The 21,190-nt window shown below is 40.3% G+C and overlaps 1 non-coding gene across 1 annotated transcript; it reads left to right on the top strand.

Annotated features, from left to right (window-relative positions):
- Nucleotides 1-20,387: 20,387 nt before the first annotated feature.
- On the top strand, nt 20,388-20,460 carry TRNAG-CCC (transfer RNA glycine (anticodon CCC)). Its single transcript has one exon. It is a non-coding gene; the product is annotated as a tRNA-Gly (tRNA).
- The last annotated feature ends 730 nt before the right edge of the window (nt 20,461-21,190 follow it).

Here is a 21,190-nt window from a genome sequence, read left to right as displayed (position 1 = left end):
AAGGCCAAACTCACATCATTTTCCTCCTTTCCCTCACATCCAATAAAGGATAGCCAATGGGAGAACAATGGAAACAAACAATGGCATCCTTCGTTACGTAGAGTGGTCTGGAGCTTGAATCAGAAATCTGACTACAGGGACTTCCCTGGCTATCCAGTGGTTAAGACATTGCGCTTCCAATGCAGGGGGCACCAGTTTGATCCCGGTCAAAGAACTAAGATCCCTTATTCCGCCTGGGGTGGGCAAAACTAAGTGAATAAGAAAACGAAAAGGAAATTGACTACAAATGCAGCAAGAGAGGCAGGCTGATCTGGGGGTGTGGCAAGCTTTGAACCATGATGATGACACCAGTATCTCTGTGTCATTGCCCAGGGCAGACAGCTGCTTCTCATGATCGCTGCCAACGAGGGGTCCAGGAGAGTAGAAAACTCAAGTGTGTTGTTTATAAAGAAACAAACTAAAGTTCAGACAAACTCAGAGAGGAATCAGCTAGTTAGTGAAAAATGCTAAAAAGCCAGAAACACCTGGTGTAGGAGAAACTACCCTAAGAGGGGCCGTCAACATTACAGATAGCAAACGAACAGATACGTCTTCCCAGGGTAGGATGAAGGGAGGTGTTTTATTGTGGCCTGATAAGGTGAGTAATATGGAAGGATTGTTTCCAGGCAGCTGCTGCCCGTTAGAAGAAGGTGGTGAGAGACTCCACTGAGAGCCTTTCAGACAAAGTTATGTGAAAGTCTGCACACACCAGAAACTCTACTGAAGATGTTAGATTCATCATGCTCCAAGTTCTGTTGTGGCTAGAATGTTTTCTGGGCAAAGGGAAGCAGGCCAGGCTTGGATTGTCCATATGTCTTAAACACTTAATGAAAAATAACATTATATTAATTCCTTTATATCCTCTGTGATTTGTCCAAGAGACTAAATATGATTCAGATTGTCTTCATGGGACTCTACTGATTGAAACAGACATTTCTTGGCCTTCTTTTTGTGTTTCAATTCCCCAAATTTTTTTTTTAAATTTCAACTTTAAACTTACCGAAGGTAGAACCAACGTTTGATGGTGTCCTGTTTCCCAGACCTTATCTCAATGCTTGATGTCTTGAAATCCTCCATACGGTCCTGCAAAGGAAAGAATTGTAATAACCACATTTCACAAATGAGGAGACTGCTTTGCTTAAGGATACAGAAAATGGCAAAATCAGAAAATTTATTGTCTTTCTCACTGCAAAGGTCATGCTGTTTCACCTAGAAGAGGTGCAAGGATCCCTGACATTGCGTTTGAACTTGGCAGAGTTTTTGGCTCTTTCTTTTGCAGTTAACATAGCAGCTTCTTCAACTTTCCTCCACTTTATGCTCCTGGAGGCAACATTGTGGCCCTAATCACTGTGTTTGTTTTAATCTTGAACAAGTCGCTTCTCTTTGTCCAGTGGTAAAATGATGAGATTGGATGAGAGGATATCACAGATCTCCACCAACTTTGACAAATCTCCCGTTCAAGGACTAGGATGTGCTATTCTCTCAACCATGCTCCTTAATGCGATACCTAGGAAGAATCTAGGAGCATGTTCCATTGCCACGTAATAGCTCCTTTTGCTTCTTCCCTCATTGTGGGTGACTCTTTTTAAAATTGTGGTATCATTGCTTTACAGAGTTGTGTTAGCTTCTACTGTTCAACAACAGGAATCAGCCATGTATGTGTGAGCCTTAGTCGCTCAGTCGTGTCCAACTCTTTGAGACCGCATGGACCGTAGCCCAGCCAGGCTTCTGTGCCCATGGAATTCTCCAGGCAAGAATACTGGAGTGGGTGACCATTTCCTTCTCCAGAATCTGCCATATGCATACATACATCCCCTCCCTCTTGTATCTCCCTCCAACTCTCCCATCCCGCCCCTCGAGGTCATCACAGGGCCCGGAGCTGAGCTCCATGTGCGATACAGCAGGTTCCCACTAGCTGTCTATTTTACTGCATGGTATTGTGTAGATCATTCCCAACCTCCCACCTCATTCCACCTCCCACTGTGTCCACACGTCTGTTCTCTATGCCTGTGTCTCTATTCCTGCCCTGAAAATAGGTGCATCTGTACCATTTTTCTAGATTTTTCAATATGTGTTAATATGATTTTGTTTTTCTCCTTCTGACTCACTTCACTCTATATGACAGACTCTAGGTCCATCCGTGTTGCTACAAATGACTCAATAATTTTGTTCCTTTTTTATGGTTGAGTAATACTCTTTTTTAAAAAGGCGAAAGTGGGAAAACTTTCCTATATGAATCCATACTCAGAAAGGCTGGTGTGACAGTGAACATCAATTTCTTATTCATCAAGATGAATTCAAGCCCTGCCATCTGTCATTTCACCCATCTGTAACAAACATTAGGAAAATAGCTGTCACACTTGGAAGATTCCTCCATTTTTCCAGGAAATTAAAAGTGTTTGCCTCCTTTGTAGACGGGCAGCTGACTGAAAGTGCTTATCAAAAGACTACTGCTGAAAGTGAGGATAGCTAACCCTTTCGGGAAACCTGGTTGCATAGGTAAACTTACATTTCTCTTTATCCCTATTGACTCAGTCAGTGTTTCTATGATGCTTGTATCATCCCAGGAGCAAATTTTAGAAAAGCACGGCAATTTCATTTATCCTCTTCATGGAAGCAATTCACAAAACAAAATAAAACAAAAACTATTTCTTTTTCAACGGTGCTTGTGAACTTTGGCAGATAAAGCACATCTTTCCTTTAGTATAAAATCCTTATAATCCTCATGTGGAGTAATCTATTTGCTCTATCATTTATTCAATATCATTAAATATCTGTTTAACCCATCGAAGGGATTCATTACTTCTTCAATAAAACATTTCCTTACCGATAAAATGGCCCTAAATAATATGAGCTTACAGTCATTATGTGCAATAATTAAGAAAATGCATGAAAGTGCATCCTTTCTCTGTGAAAGGTACTTGTCAGTCACCATATAGAATTTTTAAAAAAAGATGATTTCATAAGGAAATAGATCAAGTCCTCAAGAAGCTGTAGTCCAATTAAAAAAGATAATGTATGTTCATAAATTACCCAAAGTTAAAGAAGAAAGTGGCAGGTATGGAAGAGAAGTTACAGGAAAAATGCCACAGGAATCTGGAGAACAAAGGATACTTCTAGGATTATGATACAGTATTTTGCAGAAGGCAGTTGAACTCAGCTTTTAAGGATGAATAGGATTTGGACACATACAAATGGAGGAGAGGGACTTCCCTGATGGTTCAGTGGTTAAGACCCCATGCTTCCAATGCAAGGGGCATAGGTTCGATCCCTGGTAAGGGAACTAAGATCCCAGATGCTGTGTGGTGCTGCCAAACAAACAAACAAAAAATGGAGAAGAGAGGATGAAAATACATCCTGAAGATGCGATATGAGATTAGAACTAAGAAATAGATGTCCCAGGACAATAATCAGCGGTTTAGTTTGGTTGAGGAATGTAGTTTATGGAGAGGGGAATGGTAAATAAGGTTGGGAATATAAGTATGACTAGATGGAAGATGAGTCTGAGTGCTTTTATTCTGTAGACCAGGATTTAGGCTAATAGTGAGAATAAAGAGTTTTTGGGATAGAGCGGATGTGTAATGAAAAGGACAGAAAATTCAATGAGGGGCATATTGGATTTGAGATGTACCAAGAGCTTCTTGTTGGGTTGCTAGGGAGGACAGAACTGGGACACTGGAGGAGGTACCCAGCCTGCTGTATTTCCCTTGGCTGTACATTTACTGCAAGCAACATCCTATATAATTCAGTAGAACAGAACCACCTCCTAAGACTTTTGTAAACAAAGAGCCTCAGCAATTCCATCACTTACCTCAGTTCCTAGCCACTGAAGGAAGTAGAGGTGACACAGAAGTGAGAGTGAGTTTATTCAAATTTTAAGGTGAAATGTGAAAAAGATCTGCTGAAGGTATCTGCTGAGGACTAAGAGGTACTATGAAAAATGGAAAAGTGAAGCTGTTAGTCACTCAATTGTGTCTGATTCTTTGCGACCCCATTAACTGTAGTCCGCCAGGCTCCTCTGTCCATGGACTTCTCCAGACAAGAATTTCTCCAGGGGATCTTCCTGAACCCAGGTCTCTCGCATTGCAGGCAGATTCTTTACCATCTGAGCTACCACGGAAGCCCCAGTATTTTTGGATTCAGTCTATAGTGTATTCATGATGGTCTGGAGTGAAGGAAACTTAATGAGCCCTCAAAACAATTAAGTGAAATAAGTTATCAATAAGGACAAGAAATAGAGCAAATAGTACACCTTAACTGCAGAAGTCCCGAGAATAACTGCAAGATAAAAAAAAAAAATGACTGATATGTGAATGGCAGTAAAATCCAAAGGAAAAACGAAGTGCTAACAAGTTGCTAGTTTTTATATTTTAATGTGGTAAGTTGCCATTCACATCAAAGGGTTTTCTGATTTGAGGATCAAAAGGAGATTTCTGGCAGCAAAAATAACTGAAATAGAAAATTCAAGGCAAGCAGTGAAAACCCCATTACCTTGTCAGGGAGCCTTATCTCTAATTTATTTTCTGCAGCTTGATTTTGTTGATGGAGACTAGTTACAAAGATTAGGAGCCATAGAGATAAGAGAAATTGATAGACAGAAAAGGTAACTTGAAAACAGCAAAGGATATATCCAACATGGCAGAATAATATCTTAAAACCCTATCATGCTGAAAATATCAAATAAAAGACTCCCTGCCCTAAAACCTCAGAAAATACCTCTGTGAAGTAATATAGGGAGAATATTATTGGAAGGACTGATTTTCTTCATGGGCTTTGGACACATTTATTGTGTGTGTTAGTCGCTCAGTCATATCCAACTCTGCAAACCCATGGACTGTAGCCCACCAGGCTCCTCTGTCCATGGGATTCTCCAGACAAGAAAACTGGAGTGGGTTGCCATTCCCTTCTCCAGGGGATCTTCCCGACCCAGGGATTGAACCCGGTCTCCTGCATCGCAGACAGATTTTTTTACCATCTGAACTATTTAGTAATATAATGCAAATCAGATATCTCTGCCATTATTTCTTATAACTTTGTGTCTAAGAGGAGGACTTCCTGAAAAATATGAGGGCTTAGGCAATATACTTGCAGTGAATTCTCCAGAAAGTCAGAAAACAATTCATTTCTCACTATTTAGGGTCTGAAATCAGGAGACCTGACTGACACCAACCTTTGAGTTGATCCTGTAAGTAAATAAAAAGTAGGAACCAAGGCTAGAAAAATCTGCAGAGGCTTTGAAATCCAGGTTTAAAACGTTTGACTTATTAAAAAAAGAAGTAACAGGCCCCAAATAGAGTCACTTGTGCTCAGCCCCACTACAGCAAAGCAAAGCTTAATACTTAATCTAATTGCAGTTTCAGCCTCTCTTAGGCTTGAAATTTTATATCAGTCACCCTGGAATTTCCTGATCAACTCTAGTGAAGTCGTCTTCAGGTGAAAGTCCCCCACCCTTCCCTCAGAGGAAGGTGACCTCGCCAGAAATAATCTTTCCTTTTGTTTTTGATTTTCTTGTCTCATCCCTTTTGCCTTTAAAATCCTTCCATTTTAACAGCTCCTCAGAGTGTCTTTCTGGGGCTTCCCTGGTGGTTCAGTGGTGAAGAATCTGCCTGCAATGCAGGAGACGTGGGTTTGATCCCTGGGTGGGGGAGAGCCCCTCGAGAAGGAAATGGCAACCCACTCCAGTATTCTTGCCAGGAGAATCCCGTGGACAGCGGGCTACAGTCCCTAGGGTCTCAAAGAGCTGGACACGACTTAGGGACTAAACCACCGCCACAGAGGGCCTTTCTATTAATAGTTGCAGTTGGGATGCCAACCAATTCATGAATCAATGGATAAAGTGATTAGATCTTCAAAATTTACTTAGTTGAAATTTGTTTTTTTTCCCACAGATTACATTCTTCTGGAAAAAAAAAAGGGTACTTATGTGAGGTTTGGCAAGGAGGGTGGTAGGTGGTAATATGAGCAAATCTGTATTTTATTGTCAAGTGTCAGAGAAGCTGGAATAAGGAGAGATTTGGGGCCAGGAAGAATCAGAGAGCATGGTCCAAGAGCTATTTCTCAAGTCGAATAATACAGTTAGAGGAAAAAAGATCACTATTATATCTTTTAAAACACAATCTTAAAGAGTTTGTTTAGTGAACATCAAAGTTTTTTTTATTCTTTACGTGAGATTTTGCTCTAAATATTAAAGAATAATGTGATTGAATGCAATATTCTAGGTTGGCAGTTATTTCCATGCTGCGTGTGGAAGATACCACTCCATTGCTTTCTGGACTTTGTTGTTGATGAGATGTTTTTAATACTATCACTCTATCAATACTTCTCTTTGCTAATTTGTTATTAATACTATCAATCTATCAATACTTTTCTTTGCTAACTTTAATGATTTTTCTCTTTCTTCTTTATTTTCATTATGTGACCAAGGTGTAGACTTATTTTCATTGTATTTTTATCTATTTTTAGTAGATAATTCTAGTAATAAATTTTTGATCTAAAATTTTATGTTTTAATCAATATTCTAGAATATTCCTAGCAATTAATTCTTCAGAGGTAGCCTACCGTCATTTCTTCCTTTCTCTGTTTCTATAATTTTTATTGAACATTAGATATTAGGCTTATCAATCTTTCATGTGTCTTAACTTCTCTTCAATATTTTTTTCTTTTATTTTCTAGATTGCATTCTGGGTAAGCCTCTTAGTACCATTTTCCAAATTCACTAATTAGCTCTCTTAATTAGAATCCAAGTCAGAATGTATCCCAGCTCTTGCAGTTTTAAAATTTGGATGATTGATATAAGTTTGATGTTCATGTTGTCTTATTGATTCTTGAAATCAGTTGATTCACACGACTTTGTTTTATTTCTGTTCATGTTGTTTCAAAACTTTGTTCTTTTCAAGAGGGCAGTTATGTCTTGGTTTATTTCCTTAAGCATAACTTATTTTAAAGCTTTTATCAAACTGTTCAATGAAATGAATTTCATATTGAGTGTTTTGATTATTGATTGCACTGGTTTCCTTTCTTTTTTAAAAAAAATATTTATTTATTTTTTGGGGGCTGTGCTGGGTCTTCCTTGCAGTGCATGGACTTCTCATTGTGGTGACCTCTTGTTGCAGGCTCTAGGTGCTCAGGGTTCAGTAGTTGTGGTTCACGGGCTCAGCTGCTATAGGTACATTGGATCTTCCTGGACCAGGGATCAAACCCATGTCTGCTGCACCAGCTGCCAGACTCCCAACCACTGAACCACCAGGGAAGTCCGTCAATGGCTTTTTAAACATTAGAATTCTTCCAGTGTTTGTAACATTGCCCTGCAGGCCTCTGTTTCCCTCTCTCTGTCACAGACACAAAGACACCAATACACACCCACACACAAAATAACTTCAGAGTCTGGGATCTCAAAAACAAATAAAAGAAAGAAGATGCATAGGAGTTACCAATTCAGGAGGACAAGTTTCTCTTACAAGGACAGACAACTTGGTAACAAACTTAGAAGTCTTTCTCACTACTCATAATTCTGGGAAGTGTGCAAAACTAATATTTTATTAGCATCTTGTATAGGATTTATCATGTAGTATGTATTAAATACATATTTGTCGAATTCATTTCTTAATAACCATGCTAAGGATAATTGTAAGACCACTCAAAATCATTCCTACAGAAGGAAACTGAAGCCCTATAGCTATAGAGGCTTCTACAAGCATTGGAAGGAAAAATAAAAAGTAGTGAAAGGTTACTGAAACTATTAATCCAGGCCTAAAACTCCCAGGTACTATCTTTAGAAAGTAATGAACTAGAGCAAATGGAGTCAGGATGTCTCATTATCATAAAGTCTGGGAATGTGAATCCCACAGAGAAAAGGTTGACAGCTAGGGAAGAAATGAGCAGAAAGAATTAAGAAGGAAATGCTAGAGGGTTTAACATGAGGAGGGGTTTACAAAAGATAAGGTATGTTAATTGAAAATAAGAAGCGCTAATATTAATAAAAAAATGGGACTGACTGAATGCGCGTATGAGATGTTATCCAAGGTCTGGAGAGATTTAGGAAAGGAGGAGACATCGTAGTAAGAGCTATAATACATTATATTTGTGCAGCAAATTGCTTTTTAGTTTAGGAAGCTTTTCTACAGACTTTATTTTACATGAACTTTACAAGTACTCTATGAAGTAGAATAATTATTATTTAGGTTCAGGGATAATAGTATTATTGAGCAGCTTTTCTTTTCTTTCTTTTCTTCTTTTTTTTTTTGGCCACACAGCGGAGTTTATGGGATCTCAGTTCCCCAACCAGGGATTGAACCCGCACCCGCAGCAGTGAAAGTTCGAAAGACTGCCAGGGAAGTCCTGAGCAGTTTATGCTAAAAATTTCACCTGTTTATACAGTTTACTTGGAGTTAGAAAACCTGGGCTCAAATTTCAGCTCTTCTACTTATAAGGTAGGAGGCCTTGAGCAAGTTACTTAACATCTCTGTTCTTAGTTTCTTTACATATAAGATGGCCTAATAAAAGTTTTATTGAAGGGATTGCTATGAGGTTTCCATGACTTAAGACATTTAAAATACTTACAACAGAGTCTGGCACACAGCAAGGACCTTGTCAACGTTATATATAATAATAATCACTTTCTTCTCTGAAGGAGCGATTGAGGTTCTGAGAAGTTGAGTTTTTGATCAGGGTCATGTAATTAGTCACGTTAAAAGCTCAAAGTTAGAGTCTCACTCCAGAGTCTCTGCTTTTCTAGAAACACTGCATATCACTCCAGTCATTGTTTGTGGAGATATTGAGACAGAATATTAATGTAAAAAATGGAAGAATGTGTATGTATAAAATCAAGCTGGAAACATCCACTGGGAGAAGAGTCCTCAGGTAAAGTGAGTACTTCAGTAAGTGTAGGTAAGGAAGCTTGGAAGGGCTGTTTTAGCTTTGTGTCCGTAGGGTTTGGTACAGTGCATGACACCCTCGACATGAAACGGAATTACTTTTTGGTCATCTAATAAGCACTTTCCAATAAAAAGCAAGACTTCAAATGGCCTTTGGGAAACCACCTGTAACCTACTCTTAGTCATGGTATTTGGGTGAGAATGACTCCTAACCACCTCCTAGCTCCAGGGGTGGATGGTCATGATTTGATTCATCTTCTCAATATCCTATTTCCCTTGTCACAGAATGACCATAAATGGTCATGTCAATCAATTCAGACTAAAATAAACCAAGGAGAAGTTTGCTGGAATTTTGCAGGAGGAAATTGCATTTCTTCTTGGAATTACTAGTAGGTGCACTTATATTTTTCTTGGATGAGGCCCTGTGAGGATGTCAGGGCCAGAACTGCTGCAGCCATTTTGCTATTATTAGAGAAACTGAAAGAGAAGAGTAGGGGAGGAAAAATCTTTGGTGACATCAGCTGTTTATTGTGTGAGCTTATAAATAAACTGCTTGCCTGGAGAATCCCATGGATGGAGGAGCCAGGTGGGCTGCAGTCCATGGGGTCGCTAAGAGTCAGACACGACTGAGCGACTTCACTTTCACTTTTCACTTTCATGAATTGGAGAAGGAAATGGCAACCCACTCCAGTATTCTTGCCTGGAGAATCCCAGGGATGGGGGAACCTGGTGGGCTTCCGTCTATGGAGTTGCACAGATTTGGACACGACTGAAGTGACTTAGCATTAGCATAAATAAACTGAGGGTTGTCTGGAGCCAGTCTTACTTCTGGACTTTTCAGTTATGCAGCTCCTGTATTCTTTTAGATAAAGAGTATGTGCTTTTTCTTTTTGTCACTAGTAACACAAAAACTTCTGATACAGTAAATTTTCAATAAATAGCTATGAAAAAGAATTTGGATTTTTTAAAAATAAGATTAGTTCATAACCTTAATATATAAAAAAAACTGTTAAAAACAGTTTAGGAAGGACTTCCCTGGCAGTAAAGTGGATTGGAATCCACTTGCCAATGCAGGGGACGTGGGTTTGATCCCTGGTCTGGGAGGGTTCCACACGCCATGGAACAACTAAGCCTGCGCCGCCCAGCTAGAGAGTCCATGTGCCGCAGATCCCTCCTTCTGCAGCAAAGGTCCTGCGTGCTGCAACTTAGACCCAAGGCAGCCAAGTTAATCACTTAATTAAAAAGATAAAGCTAATTAATTAAAAAAAGATTATATGGACAAGGTTATTTATTGCCCTGGTTAAGTTTAAACAATAATATAGCTACTCAATAGAGTATTCTGTTGCTGAAGAAAAGAATGAAGAATATCTCTATATCTTAATATATCCAATATATTAGGTGGAAAGGAAAAGTAGAGAAAAATGTATATAGTAGGCAAACAATTGACTAAGAAGGAGATTATATGAATACATACATGTGTTTATATTTTTTAAAAATGGAAGATAAACCTTATAATTTTTGAAAAATAGTCACGGAAGGAGGAGGAAGTGTGGTGGGGGCAGATATTGAAGCTCAACTTCCTTGACTATACCTTTGATTGAGGATTTGTTAAATATTTTACATAATTGTAAATTAAATTAAATTAAAAAACAGGCTTAAAAACAAAAAGGGAAGTAAAATACCTCTATGGGTGACATAACTACATAGAATAATTTTTACAAGTGACTTTAAAACAGTCATTTGACTGTACATTCTAGGGACAAAAACAAAGTGCAAACTTTGTCATCAGAATGTCTAAAATCTAGTTGATGTTAGTATCATTAAAATAAGAAATTAAGAATTCCATTTCTGGGGACTTTTCTGGAGGTCCAGAGGTTAAGACTTCACCTTCCAGTGCAGGGGGTGAGGATTTGATCCTTGGTCTGCAAGCTAAGATCCCGCATGCCTCATGGCCAAAAAACCAGGACAAAAAAAACAACAGAATCAATATTGTAATAACTTCAATAAAGACTTTAAAAATGGTCTGCATCAAAAAAAAATTCTTTAAAAAAAAATGACTTTCACTAATGGATTGTTGTTTAGTCGATAAGTCACATCTGACTCTTTTGCAACCCCATGGACTGTAGCCCACCAGGGTCCTCTGTCCCTGGGATTTTCTAGGCAAGAATACTGGAGTGGGTTGCCATTTCTTTCTCCAGGGCATCTTCAAACCCAGGGATCGAACCTGAGCCTTCTGCTTTGTCAGGCAGATTCTTTACCACTGAGTCACCTGGGAAGCCTGACAGAGATGTTCTTTTCCCTATTTCTCCCGTTAAGTACAACCCGAATCCCTGAACGTTATATAAAAACAAGCATAAGAAGACTCTGAGAGGTGAAGAGAAGCGGGCAGATTGGCCATGGACCACAGGATCCAAGGAAAAATGTAGCAGTGATTTCCCTGGGTTTTCTTCTTTGTTTCATGGATCCTGGGCTGAGTGTCAGAAATGCCAATGAGGACAGACATAAAAGCAGCAAGAAAAGCCTGGTCTCTCTAACCAAAGGGCCAGCAGAGGGGCAGCCTCATAAAACAGACATCTTGCAGACACTGCTCTTCGAGTCAAACATCATCCCACCCCCATGAGCCAAAGCTGAATGTGGAGCCTAGGTGCCCACCCTTGCCTGACAGTTTGTTACCAGTCAGCCCTCATCCTGCCCCGACCACGGAGGTGTCAGAGCTGGGCAGTCAGAGAGCTGAAACTTAACCGTCAGCAGTAAGAAGGACTCTTCTTGCCAGGTTGTCAGCGGGGGTCATTTGGGAAGTAGTAACTGGGCGCTCCTATCCCCACAGTGACAGCTCAGAATTCTACAGCCAGTGGAAACAACCTTGAGGAGTAAAGGGGAAATCGAGATGCTCTCAGCTGAAGGAAAGCTAAAAGGATTTGTTGCCAGATTGACCCTCAGATAATGGCTTAAGGAAGTTCTGTAAACAGAAGATGAAAAAAGAAAGAAACCTTGGAACATCAGGAAGGAAGGTAGTGCAAGAGAGTAAAATTGAGTTGGTATAATTTGCTTTCCTTTTTCTCTTTCGTCTTCCAAATCACGATTTAGGCAAAATTAGGACAATTTCTGATATGGTTATTGTGTATGCAGAGGAGACTTTTTAGATAGTTAATTATATTACAAATGGGAGAGGGTAAAGAGAGGTAAGCTTTCATTTACGCTAGCAAAATGTTATCTGTAGACTATAATTGTCTAGTCGCTAAGTTGTATCCAACTCTTTGTGTCCCCATGGACTGTAGCCCACCAGGCTCTTCTGTCCATGGGGTTTCCCAGGCAAGGATACTGGTGGGTTGTGATTCCCTCCTCCAGGAGATCTTCCCAACCCAGGGACTGAACCTGCGTCTCTTCCACTGGCAGGAGGATTTTTACCACTGAGCCACCACAGAAGCCCCAGGCTATAGGAGGGTATCTATATAAAGTAACAGGGCTTCCCTGGTGACTTAGTGAAAAAGAATCCACCTGCAATGCAGGAGACTCAGGATCCCAGAGTTTGATCCCTGAGTCAGGAAGATGCCCTGGAGGAAGGCATGGCTGATACAATCCCTAACCTGTCAGTGATATTTCAAAGGCAACAGGCTGAGTGAAAAAAGAATGCCTTTCTCCAAAGGTCACATATTGTATAATTCCATTTATATAACAGTTTAAAAATGGAAAATTATACTGATGGTCAAGAAATTAAGTGGCTGCCAGGGGCCCAGGATGGCGGGAGTGGGTGGATGTGATCTCAAATGGAACATGAAGGAGATTTGGCTGGTGGTAGCTTCATGAGTATACAGATGCCATAAAATAGCATAGAACTGTAAACATACATTGTGCCAATGTCAGTTTCCTGTGCTGACATTATGCTATAGTTTTGTAAGCTATAACCACTGGGGGAAGCCGGATGAAGGGCACAGGGAATTCTCTGTCTATTTTTGCAAATTCCTGTGACTGTATAACTATACCCAAATTAAAGGTAAAAACATTAGTTATTAAAGAACAATGTTTTGAAAGTTTTAAAGTAAATATGCACCTAGTACAGTGATAATGAGAAGACACAAGGGCCTAATTCAGTATAAATAAATCAGGGCAACTTGACTGAGGAGGCAACATTCATAGTGAAACTTGCAGGACACATGTTTGTCAGGCAAAGCGCAAAGTTGACCGGGACATTTCAGTATTATGGACTTGTAAGTACCCCCAAAGAGGAAAATGGGAGGAAAAGCACATTTGCAGAAGCATGTGTGGTTCACTATGAATAGGCTGTGTGGTCCCCTGGGAGTGTGGCAGGTCTCATGAATGAACAGGGCCACCTCCACAGACATTAAAAGGACATAAGTTTGATTTCCCAATGTGTATGCTGACTTGGGCTTCCCTGATAGCTCCATTGGTAAAGAATCCTCCTGCAATGCAGGAGACCCTAGTTCCATTCCTGGGTCGGGAAGATCCGCTGGAGAAGGGATAGGCTATCCACTCCAGTGTTCTTGGGCTTGCCTGGTTGGTAAAGAATCTGCCTGCAATGTGGAAGACTTGAGGTCCATCCCTGGGTTGGGAAGTTCCCCTGGAGATGGGAATGGCTGCCCTCTCCAGTGTTCTGGCCTGGAAAATTCCATGGACTGTATTGTCCATGGCGTTGCAAAGAGTTGGACACGACTGAGTGATTTTCATGCTGACTTGGGCTTCCCAGGTGGCGCTAGTGGTAAAGAACTGCCTGCTAATGCAGGAGAGGTAAGAGACCTGGGTTCAATCCCTGGGCTGGGAAGATCCCCTGGAGGAGGAAATGGCGCCCCACTATAGTATTCTTGCCTGCAGATTCCCAAGGACAGAAGAGCCTGGCAGGCTGCAATCCATAGGCTCGCAGAGTCAAACAGGACTGAGTCAGACAGGACTTACCACACGTGCATGCTGACTTCTGTCTTCCTCAGTTCAGTTCAGTTGCTCAGTGATGTCTGACTCTTTGTGATGCCGTGGACTGCAGCATACCAGGCCTCCCTGTCCTTCACCAACTCCTGGAGCTTGCTCAAACTCATGTCCATTGAGTCGGTGATGCCATCCACTATCTCGTCCTCTGTCATCCCTTTCTCCTCCTGCCTTCAGTCTTTCCCGGCATCAGGGTCTTTTCCAATGAGTCAGTTTTCACATCAGGTGGCCAAAGTATTGGAGTTTCAGCTTCAGCATCAGTCCTTCCAGTGAATATTCAGGACTGATCTCCTTTAGGATGGACTGGTTGGATCTCCGTGCAGTCCAAGGGACTCTCAAGAGTCTTCTCTAACACCACAGTTCAAAAGCATCAATTCTTTGGTGCTCAGCTTTCTTTATGGTCCAACTCTCCCATCCATACATGACTACTGGAAAAACCATAGCTTTGACTAGATGGACCTTTGTTGGCAAAGTAATGTCTCTGCTTTTCAATATACTATCTAGGTTGGTCACAACTTTCCTTCCAAGGAGTAAGCGTCTTTTAATTTCATGGCTGCAGTCACCATCTGCAGTGATTCTGGAGCCCCCCAAAATAAAGTCTGTCACTATTTTCATTGTTTCCCCATCTATTTGCCATGAAGTGATGGGACTGGATGCCATAAACTTAGTTTTTTGAATGTTGAGTTTTAAGTCAACTTTTTCACTCTCCTCTTTCACTTTCATCAAGAGGATCTTTAGTTCTTTGTTTCTTTTTCCCTGATACAAATTGTATCACTATGATTTCTTGATGAAATATTAAGAAACAAGACACAGTATTCTTTTTGTATGCCTCATACCACCAACCTCCAATTAATTATCCTTTTTTATCATTCTTGTGTGCTCAAAATTTTAATAGAAGAAAGAGGACAGAAGAAACCAGGTAGATATTAAGAAGAGGTGGAATTGGATTTTAAACATTTATTACATAATGGATGGGACTACGCTGGTGGTCCAGTGGCTAAGACTCTCTGCTTCCAGTACGGAGGACGTGGGTTTGATCCCTGGTTGCGGAATTAAGATCCCACATGCCATGTGGCATGATCAAACCAAAACCCCCAAAAACAAAAACCAAATAAAAAATTTGTAAAAATCCAATTAAAAGTTATAAACAAAAAATAATGGGAGGTACTATTTAAAAAAACACACACACACACACACAACTACCAAAAATCACTGGCCCCGTGGGACAGGAAATGCCTACCGTGTCCATCTGGGCCCAGATGTACACAAATGCAGGATCATGAGCTTTGTAAGAGGCTCCCTTCAGGGACTGTGGTCGTTGTTTAGTTGTACTGTCGTGTCCAACTCTTTGCAACCCCATGGACTGCATCCCACCAGGCTCCTCTGCCCATGGGTTTCTCCAGGCAAGAATACTGGAGTGGCGAGCTACTTCCTTCTCCAGGGGATCTTCCCAGCCCAGGGATCTAACCCACGTCTCCTGCATTGGCAGGTGATTTCTTTACCACTGAACCACCAGAGAAGCCCATTCAGGAATACAATAGACTATGGTAATCCCCCAGATACCAGTATGTTACCATTAGAAAATCAATACAAATGCCAAATGTTTCTTCTAGTTCCAAGTTACATTAAAATGATTGGGAGGATTCTTCTAAACACAGAGGCTTTCAAAACTTAAAAGCCAGGAAATAACTTTGCCACATATGAGTTTCAGAACTTTTCCATGTAAAAAAATAGAAACATAATTATGGTATTCAACAAACTGGGGAAAATGTTGGCCCAAAATAGGAAAGACAAATGGTTACTATTCTTAAAATACAAAGAGCTCATCTAATTTTGCAATTGAAAAATTGATGTAAAACTAAAATAGATAATTCAGAGAAGATATATTTATATACGGTTAGTAAATATTTGAAGTGATGTTCATTCTCACTGTTAATCAAAAAATAATGTTTAAACAAAATACTTCCCACAAGTATAGGAAATAACATACACAGTTGCCAAGGTTAAGTAAATGCACAAATAAGTTCAAATTTTTGAAAAATCTTTTAATATGAGCTGAATCTAAAAATATTTAATAACTTTGCTCTAGAGATGGTACTCTAAGGATTTTTCATGAAGAAATAATAAAAAGGCAGACAAAGAATTATATATATGAATATTCATTTAAATATTAGAACAAATACTTTTAAAATAATCTAAATTCTAATGAGGGCAGTGATATAATAACACTAAATTCAGAAATTGCACTATTATGTAGACACTGAAAATAGTGTTTCAAAGATTGACATGATAAAATACATAGTCTACAAATACCAAATAAAAAGAGTTAAAATATTGCTAGGTATATTTTTATTTTCCTCTTTATAATTTTCTGTATTTTCTAAATTTTCTATAATAAACATATTCTACTTTTGTAATTGGTAAGCCGGTTATAATTTTAATATAATGATGTGATAGTTCATTAAGGAATTATTTATCAAAGTTAATCTTTCTAACAATGTTTCAGTAACTAAATGTGTTTCTTCAAAGAAAATTATTAATTCATAATGATTATATATTCATTTATTATCTATCTTCTTTAGTAGAATGTCAGCTTCTATCTTTGTATTTGTACTCTAGCTCTATGTAACAAGAGCTTTCTGCCCTAAGGGAAATTTTCTCTATCTGTACCGTCCAATACAGTAGCCACTAGACAGATATATGTAGGGACGGAATACTTGAAATGTAGCTAGTGCAACTGAAAACTTGAACTTTTTATCTTATATAATTTTAATTAATGCAAATGTAAATTTATGTAGCCAAACACTGTATGGACAATGTAATTCTAGAGCCAGAATCGTTCCAGGCAAAGAGTATTTGCTAAAATGAACACTTGTAAAATGCTTGGGCATTATTTGATGACACTGGGATAAGGACAGAGATAAAGTTAGTATTATCCAACATGTATTGATAATATTCCTATTGAAAAGGGGCCAGTTTGGAAGTTGTTGGCCCTAATATCAAAACGAAACGGGCAACAGTGGCTCCAATGATACTGAGAAATGCTTGTCACTCACTCAGCTGTGTCCAACTCTTTCGGACTGAAGCCTGCCAGGCTGCTCTGCCTGTGTGGTTTTCCAGGCATGATGACTGGAGTGGGTTGCCATTTCCTTCTTCAGGGGATCTTTCCAGCCCAGGGATCAAACCCAGGTCTCCTGCTGTGGCAGGCAGCTTCTTTAACCACTAGCGCCACCTAGCACTGTAAATATGAAATCATTTAATCCATTCTCAATCTCAAAAAATCTGAGTAAACCATTTCCTCTCATTTTACGCATAAGGAAATGGAGACACAGAGGAGTAAGGTAACTTATTCAAGGACAGGCGGCTAATGAAGGCTGGGTTCAAGTCTAGGTTGCCTGGGTTCTCTTGTGTTCTTAGCGTCCGTAATATAATGTCTAGGTGAGCAGATACCTTCTAATGACTGGGGAGTTGTTTGTTGTCAAAGCTACAGGTCTAACTTTACAGCCAGATGGATTTGGATGGATTTTCTAAGTTAAACTCCCTGTATCCAAGCACAGTGAACATAAGGCATAGTGCCTTTGCTTTGTTTGGTTTGCAATGCATCTAGACCACGGGTCCTCAACCTCCAGAATCTAATGTCTGATGATCTTAGGTGGAGCTGATGTAATAATAATAGAAACAAAGAGCATAATAAATGTAATGTGCTTGAATCATCCCCAAACCATCCCCTGCCCCCTGCCCTTGAAAAAATCGTCTTCCATGAAACCGGTCCCTAGTGCCAAAAAGGTTGGGAACCGCCGATCTACACAAACTCTTGAAATTCATCCAATAAACATGCACTTTGTGAAACTGAGTGTCAGATGTTGTGTTAGGTTCTGGAACTACAAATATAAAGAAGCTATGTTACCTTTCTTCTAGGAGTTCTTACACTAGTAAAGAAGTGTTCATAAAAGCAGATTATGAAATGTGATCAGTACAAAGATGAAAACATAAAACTAGATTCTGGGAGCCAAGAGAGAGAGAAGCACTTGGAAAGAATGAATCCTGACAGCTGGGGGCCCCTATTTGACTCCACTTTTGTTCTGCAAACCCCCTACCCTCATTCATGCTATAAGGCCCGCCAGAGTCATGGTCACAACTTGTAGATTTGTGTTTGACCCACATCTGCCATTGTTAGCTGGTGACTTCAGGCAAGTTGTTCTTTCTTTCTATAAGGGGTTCAAACATCCCTACCTTATGGATTTTTAAAAAATGAAAGTAAAAGTGAGATCTTACTGAAAAGATCCAGTGCAAAATGTAAACCACTATGCCAATGTCAGGAATCTCTCTGATTATTTCAACTATACCATTGAGAGAGGGTAGAAAAGCAAGGGTTTTATCCTAAAAACTCTTGGGGACTAGATGACAGGCCCATACATGAATAATGAATGGAATAGACTCCCTGGAAGGTGTCTAGACTTCAGGAGGAGGAGGCGGTATCTGAACTAACATCATCCCAAAGGATCTCATTTGCAAAATGTACTGTTAGTGCCTGGGTTGGCACAAGTGAGTTGCATTACAGAAGTTTGGTTGGAAGACGAAAGATAAAGGACAGCAAATGGAGTGTGCAGGTGGTGTCTGCAGGCATCGCTGGTGACAGTGTAGATCTACATGTGATATTAGTGGATCACAAGAGGGAGAAAGCAGAGGGTCCAGGAATATTTGAGAAAGAATAGAAATCTGTGAACTGTGACTTGAGACTCATCAATTTGGCATAAAAAACCCACGTTTGTTAAACACCATTCAGCCTTAAAATCAACTCTCAAAAATAGTTTCCCTTTAGTCTAACAAACAAAAGAGTAAATAAAACCTTAACACCAGTTTGCCTTAAGCTGTATCACCCAGATTTTGTAAGTAAAGAAAAAACCTAGAAAGCTTAAGTTATTTGCTCAAGGCTTCACAGTATAACCAATAAATAAGAAAGAATTTCTGATGTGAAGACCATTTATTTCCACCACACCGTAGCAAATAGGCAGAGTACAAGGAAATGAAGTTGGCCAAGTTGGTTAATGACTGATGTCCCTGGAGAATAAAGTGAAATTGCAATTTAACAGGAGAGTCAGGCCTGGATAAGCTGGGTTGCCAGCTCTGTGGACCATCTTAGATCTATTTATGAGCCTTTAAAACAATTTAAAAAAAAATTTTTTTTTTTTTTTTGGCCTCACCTGCTGGCATGTGTGATCTTCCTTCCCCAGCCAGGGGTCAAACCGGCAGCTCCTGCATTGGAAGGGCAGTCTAAATCCCTGGACCGCCAGGGAAGTCCCTATGACCCTTTTAACTGGGATTGATATTAATCAAAATTTATTCAAGATTTTCAGTGAGTTAAACAGGAGTAGAGGGTTATGTCAACCTTTAACCAGATTCAAGGATGGAGGGAAAACAGTAACTGCTTGGCCTTTCCCCAGGCAAACTCACTTTCCTGGAGGCCTGTCTGCAATGGCCAGAGGCTGTCTTCTTTGTCAGCAGAGCTCTGAGAATTTGCCTGAAAACAGAAGTTCCTTGGGCTGCCCTGGGGAGCCTGGCATCCCTTGAAATCCTCTTATGAAAGAGGGCTTTTGCCTGAAGCTCTAACTATCTCTTAAAAGGCAAGGGAAGAGAGTGGCAAAATATGCAAGGGATTCCAGCAAGAGAAATGAATTTGGCCTTCATTACCTAACTTTGCAGACAGAAATCTCAGAGCGGCACGCCTCGACTTTTATTGTGCAGCAATCATGTTAAAATGCAGATTTTTAAACAAGGGATCACGTTAAAATGCAGATTCTAATTCAGCAGACCTGGGGTGGGGGTGGAGCTTCTGCATTTTTAACAAGCTCCCAGTTGATGCTGACGATGGACCACAGGTTCAGTAGCAAGTTTAGAGCATCTGCTTACAGATAGAATTTGCCCCAATTCTCCACTTGCTTTCTCTGGAGCAGAGAGTCTCAGAATTTAGGTCACATTAGAATTTCCTGAGGACCTTGGAAAAAATGCAAAATTTGATTGGGTAGACCTGGGTGGGGTCTAGGAATTTGCCTTACTAATAAATACCTCAGCTGTCCCATTTTCTAATTAATGTAGCTTTAGGGGAAGTACAGTGGGGACCCAAAGTACCCAGCAATGCTCCAGAGATGCTCAACGGGGCCAGTACGCAGCTTTTGGGACCAGTAAGTCTTAGCTAGTGAGAGCTTCCTTTAACTGGCTGCTGCTGCTAAATTGCTTCAGTCGTGTCTCTGTGCAACCCACAGGCGGCAGCCCACCAGGCCCTCCTGTCCCTGGGATTCTCCAGGCAAGAACACTGGAGTGGATTGCCATTTCCTTCTCCAATGCATGAAAGTGAAAAGTGAAAGTGAAGTCGCTCAGTCGTGTCCTACTCCTAGCGACCCCATGAACTGCAGCCTACCAGGCTCCTCCGTCCATGGGATTTTCCAGGCAAGAGTACTGGAGTGGGTTGCCATTGCTTTCTCCCCTTTAACTGGGGAACAGTATAAACTTCAATTTAAAAAGTTCAGCCTAGGGGCTTCCCTGATGGTCCAGTGGCTGAGACTCTGTGTTCCCAATGCAGGGGGCCCAGGTTCAATTCCTGGTCAGGGAAATATATCCTACGTGCTACAACGCAGAGTTCACATGCTGCAACTAAAGCTTCTGCATGCCACAACTAATACCTGGCACACAAATATATATGTGTGTGTGTGTGTGTATTTATATGTGTGTATATATATGTATGTATATTTAAATATGTGTTTATATGTGTATATATTTACATGTATATATATATTTATTGTATATTTAAATATGTATGTATATATGTGCATATATATGAAGTTCAGCCTATAAATTCAGCAAAATAAAATAAAGTTAATGGGGCCTGGGGCTTCTGCATTGCTGGGCAGAGAAAAGGAATCTCAGATCTCTTCTGATTGCCCTCCTGCTCATTTCAGGACCTGCAATCTGATGAGCCGTGGAGAGTGACAATAACTGACCCCAGACTCCCAGAAGAGGGCACGTATAACAGCCCCTAGAGGTCTAAACACTCTGTAAGAAGGACAGAGGACACATGTAGCTCTCCAGCCAAAACTGAGTCATATTTTTTGTTTTCAGAAACTGTTTCTATGGAAACTCACCATCTAGGTCTCTTGGTCTCTGCAAGCAGGGGTCATTTTGAGAGATGTGTGTTTTTTGGTGGATGTAAAGTAGCAATATAGAAGCGAGTAAAGTTGATCCATGATGCAAGCTGAGTTGTGTTCCTCTGTGACCTCCCGTTCAGATTACCGACCCCTTGGGGAGGAGAGGGATGACGTGGTTTCAGGTGTCCATCCTGAACT

Source organism: Muntiacus reevesi, chromosome 10 (assembly GCF_963930625.1).
Source record: "Muntiacus reevesi chromosome 10, mMunRee1.1, whole genome shotgun sequence".
Classification (NCBI taxonomy): Eukaryota; Metazoa; Chordata; class Mammalia; order Artiodactyla; family Cervidae; genus Muntiacus; species Muntiacus reevesi.
The sequence above is the reverse complement of the archived record's forward strand: the minus strand, read 5'-3'. Positions and strand labels throughout refer to the sequence as shown.